Source organism: Ceratotherium simum, chromosome 15 (genome assembly GCF_057802395.1).
Source record: "Ceratotherium simum simum isolate JZ-2026a chromosome 15, ASM5780239v1, whole genome shotgun sequence".
Classification (NCBI taxonomy): domain Eukaryota; kingdom Metazoa; phylum Chordata; class Mammalia; order Perissodactyla; family Rhinocerotidae; genus Ceratotherium; species Ceratotherium simum.
In genome coordinates this window covers 21,367,746-21,376,808 of record NC_141914.1, presented here as the reverse complement: position 1 = coordinate 21,376,808, position 9,063 = coordinate 21,367,746, and the positions used below count along the sequence as shown (strand labels likewise).

Sequence of the window (9,063 nt, the reverse complement as noted above, 5' to 3'; positions counted from 1 at the left end):
GCCTTTTACGTAAGTGAATTCGTTACATCCTCACACCAACCCCATGATGTACTTTCTGTAGTTATACCATTTTAGACATGAGGAAGCTAAGGCTTAGTGAGGTTAAGTAACTTGTCTGAGGACACACTGTCACTGGACTGGGATTTCAATCCAGACCATCTGGCTCCAGAGCCTATTCTCTTAACCTCCATGCTACTCCACTCCTAGGGTGCTAGCTTGGCTTTTGCCCCACAAATGGTAAGCACAGTTGGAGGCCATTCACTGTCACTCCTGCTCGCTGTCATTCTCCATACTAGTGGTAACTGGGTCTGTGAGCGTCTGTGCACCCTGCTGCATACAAGTACTCCAAGTCTTCCTAGTAGATGCAACTCTACTCCCAAGTGGGTTCCATGGTCCAGCATTGAGAAGGGGGATGAGAGTTGTGGGAGTTTCCCTTGAACCAACATACACTCAGACTTTAATCTAATTTTTCTGGGAGCTCTGTCCTTCAAGATTTGGAATCTTTCATCCCAAAGAGATCCTTTACTCACACCACACACTTCTTCCTTGGATTTTAAGCATTTTGAAGAGAGGCAATGCCAAAGGCATTGCCAAAATCTCTTTGTCATTGTGCCTTTGGCACAAGGATCACTATATCTGATTATACATCCATGCAAAAAAGTTTTCCACCTCAGAAATCAGCTCATTGTGATTGTGTATTGCTATCGACTGGACTAGTCTAGTGCCAATCCATGACGTGGCTCCAGCTGCCATGATCATGTGGCTTTAAACATGAGTTTTGTTCATCATTCAAGGTGTTTTATTTTCAAGAGCAAAGGTTTTTAAGTTCAGGAGTTTAATTAAAGCCATTATAAGTAGAGGGTTTCTAGCATCAGGAAAACATTTTCCTCTGCTGGTAAACTTCAATTAGCTAATGAGAATTCTGTAATATCTTAATATTTTCATTTTTGTCTAAATACAAAGCTTAGTTTTAGAAGACTACATGAGGATAAATTTTTTTTAGAAAAGATTCTATTTTAAGTTTCATGATAAGTTCTTTATTAGAAGCCACTTTAAATCCTTTTTCAAAGTAGGCATTGATTTTAACTTTAGTTCATTGCTATGTAGCAGGGATGGGCAAACTATGGCCCAAAGCCAAATCTGGCCTGCTGCCAGTTTTTGTAACCTTTTGTAAAGACTGATTGGAACACAGCCACGTTCATTCATGTGTGCGTCATCCTTCGCTGCTGTCACCCAGCAGCGGCAGAGTGGCGTAGTTGCAACAGAGACTGGCCTGTAAAGCCTAAAATAGTTACTATCTGGCTCTTTAGAGAAAAGTCTGCTGATCCCTGCTGTACAGCATTCCCCTCCCACCTCTATCCCCTCATGCCTCACTCGCTTCTTCTCATTTTGTGTTCCTGGTTTTTTATGTCACAAGTGAATAATATCAACTTTTACCTAGTTCAGGTTAGCATTTTTAAAGGAACAAAACAAAGTTCCATTGCCTCCTTACTCGGGCAGCACTTTTCTGCCGGTCAGTGATCCTCAGGAGAAAAGTTGCCCCCATCCTAGTTTTCCAAGTCAAGGTCAACTCTTTCAAGTTTGTATGGTCAAGTGTTTTTTCAGCTCAGAAAATCTTTTATTATAACTTTGATTATCGTTTCTATTTTGTTTGTGTTGGTTTCTTCTTTACGAATTCCTATTGCTTGTAGGATTGTCCTCCAGAGCCGGCCTCTTTGTCATTTTCATCTCTTTGCCCTTTCCTTCCCAACGCATACTGGATGACCACACATTGTCAGCAACATCCCCTGTTTTAGTCTCTGCTGTGATATTTCTGTTCTTGTAACTGAATCCAAAGGGATGTCATTGGATTTTTAATCTTTTTGTATATTTTTTTGATCTTAGCCTGCTTTCTTTTATTCTCAGCCTGCATCTGTCTCTTTTTTGGGCTCTGTCTGTTCTTATTATTCCTTGCTTCACTTCCCTAAGAGGCCATTTCTTCTTGCCTTCTATTAAAAACACCAAGCAGACAGTTTCTGAAGCTTTTCTCATTTCCTACAAAGAAGGTAGGAAAATATCCTGTAAGATATTTTCTAAGACAGGCTTTTATTCTGTTTTCAGAGTAACATACATTTTTTTTGGTAAATTCTTTATATGGGTCCCATGTTGACTTGTTGTTGATGCTTTTGCTTATTTATTGTTTTTCCTATTTACTGATCTTTAAATGAAGAGGGATCCATTCAACCCTGATGCTTGTCAACCACAGGATGGGCAGATTGCTCTCCAACAGCGCCCTTTCTATGGGTGTTGCGTGAATATACTTCTTAGATCTAGAGCTCAGTAGTGAGTTGATGTGCCACTCTACAGATACACCACAGTTTATTTTTCTGTCCCAATGTCGATGGACATTTGGGTTTCCAGTTAAGGGGTTATCACGAATAATACTGCTATGAACATTCTTGTCATGCCTGTTGGTGCACATACTCATGCATTTCTACTGGGTATATATTTAGGAGAGGAAATGCTGGGTCACGGGGTATGCATATTTTCAACCTTAGCAGATAACGCCAAAGCGCTAGGAATAACAAACCAAAACTGCTTAAGATATATTTAGTAACATTTCTTTTTGTTTGATTCTACAAGCCAACAAATCCTCATAGTTAACAAAATGCTGAAATAAGAGACGAAAAAGTTTTCTCTTGAAGTAGAGCATCTAGGAAACACCAAAGAGAATAAAACTCCTTCATTTGATTACCATCACTGAAAATCATTTTAAATTATTGGGAGTTTAAGGAAAATGTATCTCTTTCCTCATGAATCACACATTGACAAGCCCATAAGAGCAGCCCATCTTGGGAGAAGCATAGACTGCTGGATTCTTTATGATGATTTATACAGCTTCCTTTAAAAAAGATCATAATCTGGAAAAAAAAAACACAAATGTTTATGATTATGTCATCTTTTTAGAAGCAATCATTATCAGATCAATACATCCAAAAATTGCTGTGATACAATTACACAGAGCCCTGGTTTTGAAGTCAGACAGCCCCAGACATATCCCAGCTCTGTTACTTATGAGCCAAATGTTTATGAACTCAAAGGGTCTCAGTTTCTGAATTCTAGCACTTAAAATAAAACTTTAACTGGGTTATAGGCGCTGGCTGCATGGCGTAGCGGTTAAGTGCACGCTCCGCTTCTGGTGGCCTGAGTTCAGGTCCCAGGCGCGCACCCATGCACCGCTTGTCAGGCCATGCTGTGGTGGCATCCCACATAAAGTGGAGGAAATTCGGCACGGATGCTAGCTCAGGGCCAGTCTTCCTCAGCAAAAAGAGGAGGATTGGCATGGATGTTAGCTCAGGGCTGATCTTCTTCACACACACACACACAAAAAAACAACTTTAACTGGGTTATAATTGAAAACTTAATATGTGTACGTCATTAAAAAATTCAAACTACAGTGGATATAAACATGAGGAAAGTAAGTCTCTTTCCCCCCAGTCTGACCTCCTCCATTCCCCAGTTTCCACGCCTAGCAATAACTACTTACCAATTTCTTTTGATCTTTCCAGAAATATTCTGTGTATACTGCAGGCATAATGTATGTATATACATGTTTGTATATATATGTTCATATTTCTAACTTTTAATTATGGAATATGACACATTATAGGCAAGAACAGAAAACCAATGTGCAGCTTAATGAATTAATGTGAGGTGTTCATCTGTGTAAATACCACTCAGGTCAAGAAATCCCATAAGCTCCCACTTACTCCTTCCCAATCATAACCCTCTCCCTACCCTCTAAAAGTAAGAACTATTCTGATTTTTATTTGATTTTTAAAGTAATCACTTCCTTGCTTTTCTTTATATCTTTACCTCTTATGTATGCATTCCTGAACACTACAGTTCATTGCTTATTTTGAACTTTATATAAACATACTCATACTGTAGATTTTTGGGGGGGTTTGGCTTCTTTCGATCCTTATTATATTTGTGAGATTCATCCATATTGTTGTATTTAGTTCTACTTCACTCATTTTAACTGCTGCAAAGTAGGAATTCAGAAACTTTTTCTGCAAAGGGCTGGATAGTAAATATTTTAGCCTTTGTGAGCAAAAAGACAAAATTGAGGATATTATGCAGGTACTCAAATAACAAGAGAGAAAACAAATTTTCACAAATTTTTTATTGATAAAATTCAGAAGATAGTAATAACAATTGCCTGCAGTTTTTTGTAATACAGATCTACTAATGAGAAGAATGGAACTCTTATTTAGGGGATAACATTTTGCTTAATTGGAATTTAAATCATCAAAATGTTCATCTGTTAATGGTGATGTGTATCAAGACTTCTTCCCATCTCAGCTTTGAAAATGTCCTTCACACAGATAGGTGCTGCCAATGCTGATATCAATCCATGAGCATATGCTTTTAATTGTGCGTATTTATTGCCTGGAAGGCATTTACAGAATTCCATCAGATTCTTCTCTTGATATTTGCCTTTTAGCACGTCATCACAATGCAGATTAGCCACTTCCAACGGAAGGTTAGATGGACATGCCTCCAAAGCAGTTAAATAGATTTTGAAATACGGAAATTTCCTTTGCATTTGTTTCAAGGTCCAAAAAATGCTTCTGGAAGTATAGTTAAAGCTCAGAAAATATATTCACTGCAAGTATGTGTGGGAATTGAAATCCTGCTTCTTCTTGTAACTTTTGGCAGCACAGGAAGCATGTAAAGCATCTTACCATTACTCACAATTCAGACAGGGTTAGTTGCCATGGAAATGACTTTACTATAGTACAAGTTCTGCAGATAAGCTCTGTTTTGCCTTGTAATTTTAGGCTGGATCCATTAAAGAACATTACCAAGTCTGCAGCAAGAGCTAATTTCCAAAGCCGTTCAGTGTTCCATAATTGTGGTTATGGGTAGTTTTCCTACTTAGAAAAACCTCAATCTTGGTCCGAGCTCAAAAAATTACCCTAAAACATTACCATTGCTAAGCCATCAAACACCCGTGTGGTAGGGCAAGTCAGGATTTTCAGCTATTTCTGTCAAAAAAAAAAAAAAATTCATGCAACAATGAATCAACAATGGTTAAAGCCATGAGACTGAGTGAAGATCACCTTTGACACAGCCGATTAAATAACACAATAGATGCCAACATTTTTCCACTAGTGAAAAGTTATCTAGCAAAAACCAAAGGCTGACATTCTGTGGGGAAATTTGGCCTTATGTTTGGAGCTCCTCTAGATTCCAGTCTATCCTCTGGCCCACACAGACCTTAGAAGCCTTGCTGGTTTCTGTTTCCTCTAGCAAAGTCCCTCTGCCTTTGGCAAGTCTGAGTCTTACCTTGTGCCCAGACTTGGCCAATGGCCCAACGGAAGAAAATGGCCAGTGAAGGACTGGAAGATCACTTAGGAAGGACTCTTCCCTCTCCACCATTTCAGTTCCTCTAGTCCTCTTTATTTCCACAGCTCTCCAGTGTCTTTAAAAGCATGACATTCACAAGGTATCCATTATTTTCTCTAATTGTTGCAGCTACTACTACACCCTACCTCAAATCAGAGGACCTGTCTATTTTCTGTTTTATTAATTTTTGTTGTATTTTTATTTTATTATTTCCTTCCTTTTACTTTTTTGCATCTAATTTGCTGTTCTTTTTCTAATTTCTTGAAAAGGATGCTTAGTCTTCTTTTCACTTTTTCTTTTCTAATAAACACCTTTAAGACCACAAATTTCCATCGAAGCACCACATTAGCACCATTCCACAAGTCTGATATGTACATAGCATTTTTGTCATTTTTCAGTTCAAAATGTTTTCTATTTTCTATTCTGATACTTTCTTTGATGAACAGATTATTTATACCTGTATTTCTTAATTTCCAAATATATTAGAATTAGCTTGCCATTGATTTCTAGTTTCATTGCATTTTTATCAGAGGACACACTTTGCATGATTTCAACTCTTTGAAATGGTTGACACTTGCTTTATAACAGAGTGTATAGTCAGTTTATGTAAATGTTCTGTGTGTGCTTGAAAATAATATGCATATAATATGCATTCTATAGTTGTTGGGTGTAATATTCTATAAATGTCTATTAGGTCATTTCTTAATTATGTATCTCAAATCTTCCACTTTTTACTGTGTTTTTTTCTCTGCTTGCTCCATCAGTTCCTGAAAGAGATTAAAATTTCCTACCATTATTATGGATTTGTTTATTTCTCCCGGCAGTTCTATCAAATTTTGCTTCACATAGGTTGAGGCCATATTATTAAATGATCCATTCAAATTCTGACTCATCACACTTTCCCAATGAATTAGACCTTTATCTTTATGAAGTGTCCCTCTTTTTCTCTAGTAGTGCTTTCTGCCTTAGAGTCTTCTTTTTCTGATGTTAATATAGTTACATCAGCTTCCCTGTGGATGGTACCTTTTTCTATCCTTTAATTTGTAACCATTCTGTATATTTAGATTTTTATACATATGTCTCATAAACAGCATATAATTGAATTATTTTTTATTCAGTCTGACAAATTCTGACTTTACTTTGAGCATTCAGTCTATTTATATGTAATGTAATTAATGACGACAACGATAAAACCTACAAATTTATTCAGTGCTTTCTATTGGTTCTATTTGTTTCACTTTTCTCTCCTTTCTATCCTCCTTTTGTATTGTGTTTTTTATTCTCTTTTTTTCTATTAGCTTAGATGTCATACATCTTTTTACTATCCTTTAGGAGTTACCCTAGAGGTTACAAAATATTTCCTTGAGTTATCAAAGATAATCTTAAATGATACTTTTATCCTCCCCCTAGACAATGCAAGTGCCTTAGGACAATTTAATCCATTTATGCCCTTTCTGACTTAAATTTCGTTGTATAACCTTACTGCTGCTATTGTTTCTGTTGTTTTATGTAGTCAATAAATATTTATCCACATATTAATCCTTCATTTACTTCCAACCTTCCAACTGGGATAATTTTCCTTCTGCTTGAAGAACACTCTTTAGTAATTTCTTGTAGTGCAGATCTCCTAGTGACAAATTTGCTCAGTTTTCTTTATCTGAAAATGTCTTTCATTGTCATTCTTGAAGGATATATTTGCATGGTATAGAATCCTATTTTATTATACTATTTCAGCATATTGAATATACCATTCTATTATTTTTCTAGCTTTGTTTCTGATGAGAAGTCAACTGCCAGCTTAATTACTGCTCCTGAAGGTAATTCATCCTTTTTCTCTGAATGTTTTCAAGATTTTTTTCTTTTGTTTTCAGCAGTCGTATTAAAAGGTACCTAGGTATAGACTTCATTTTATTTTTTCTGCTTGGGTTAAGACGGCTTCTTAAACATTGAGCCTTTCATTGATTTTAGAAAATTCATATTTCATAGGATTTCCCAACATATTTCTTCTCTTAGCAGTCAAATGTCTTGGACCAATGGTCGAAGCCTACTATCCTTTTGTCCCTTCCTAAGGATTAAGTTACCCTACATGTCTCCTTCCTTCTCTTCTGCAGTTTCCATCCCTTTGTCCCTGTGATTCTTTCCAGGTAAATTCTTCTGATAATTTACTAGTTTTTTCTTCAGCTATATCTATCCTGCTGTTAAATCCATTCATTGAGTTTCTCATGTTGACTATTATATTTTTAAAATCTAGGATTTCTATTATTTTTTTCAGATCTGCTACATCATTTTTATCATTTCTAGTTCTCTTGAAAATTTCAATATTGACTTTCATGTCTTTGAACATAGTAAGTGTCTTAGCTCACAAAATACCACAGACTGGGTAGCTTAAACAACAGAAATTTATTTTCTCATAGTTCTGGAGGCTAAAAGTCTAAGATCAAGGTACCAGCATGGTTGGTTTCTGGGGAGGACTCTCTTCCTAGCTTGTAGATGGCTGCCTTCTTGCTATGTCCTCACATGGCAGGGAAAGAGAGAGAGAGCAAGCTTTCTGGTGTCTCTTCTTATAAGGGGCCTATTCCCATCATGAGGCACCCACCCTCATGATCTCATCTAATCCTAATTATCTCCCACAGTCCTCATCTCCAAATGTTATCATACGGAAGGTAAAGGATTCAAAATATGAATCTTGGGGGGGACACAATTCAATCCATAGGATTCTACTCCAGCCCCCCAAAATTCACATCCTTCTCACATGTAAAATATATTCATTCCACCCCAACAGCTCCAAAAGTCTTCACCCACTTGAGCATCCATTTTAAAGTCCAAAGTCTTAAACATCATCTAAATCAGATATGTGTGAGACTCAAGGTATGATTCATCCTGAGGCAACATTCCTCTCCAGCTGTGAACCAGACAAGTTATGTGCTTCAAAAATACAATGATGGGATGGGCACAGGATAGATATTCCTATTCCAAAAGGGAGAAGTCAGAAGGAAGAAAGGGGTAATGTGTCCTAAGCAACTCCAAAACCTAGCTAGACAAATTCTATTGGATCTTAAAGCTTAAGATGAATCCTCTTTGGCTCAATGTCCTGCCTTCCAGGTCCACTGGGATGGCAGCAGTACTCCCATGGCTCTGTGGGGTGGCCCTGCCCCCTCAGCTCTGCTGTGCCCCATTACCCACAGCTCTCAGTGGGGGTCCTGTCACTGCAGCTCTGCCAGGGTAGGGTCCCATGGGCAACCCATCCTTAAGGTTCTGGGGAGAGGCCATCTGACCTATTGAAACTGAGGCAGTGGCCTCAATAATCTCTGAATTGCCTTCAGGGTTATTTTTTCCTCTTCTTGAAGAACTGTGCACAGTCACAGCGTAACAGCTCTCATCCTGTCAAATCCAAGAAGTCTGACAGCCTTCCTTCATTTCATACTGTCTCCATCCCCTTCAGTTCAAATTGGCAGTGTTCCTACTTTTATAATGCCATAAGCTCTTTATCAAATAGCTGTTCAGCTACACTCTTAGTGTTCTTTTCAGAATATACTTTCTCATTTTTTGAAATATAGATAGGCTGAGAACTTTCCAAATCTTCAAGTTCTTGTTCTTTTTTGCTTAATAATTCCTTTTTCAATTCATCTCTCTCCTTTCACATTTTACTATAAGCAGTCAGGAGGAACCAAG

At 37.5% G+C, this 9,063-nt stretch overlaps 1 protein-coding gene across 3 annotated transcripts in view; it reads right to left on the bottom strand.

Moving 5' to 3' along the window:
- Positions 1 to 1,364: 1,364 nt before the first annotated feature.
- Positions 1,365 to 9,063, bottom strand: part of CFAP91 (cilia and flagella associated protein 91) — a 66,910-nt gene continuing 59,211 nt past the window's right edge. Inside the window, exon 18 of one of the 3 annotated variants that reach the window (XM_014792219.2) lies at positions 1,365 to 2,900. The gene's annotated coding sequence lies outside the window, so the exon portion shown is untranslated. Of the gene's footprint in view, positions 2,901 to 4,205; positions 5,031 to 5,989; positions 6,159 to 9,063 lie in introns of those variants that run through there. The other 2 variants (XM_087439657.1, XM_087439658.1) reach the window with 2 other exon arrangements.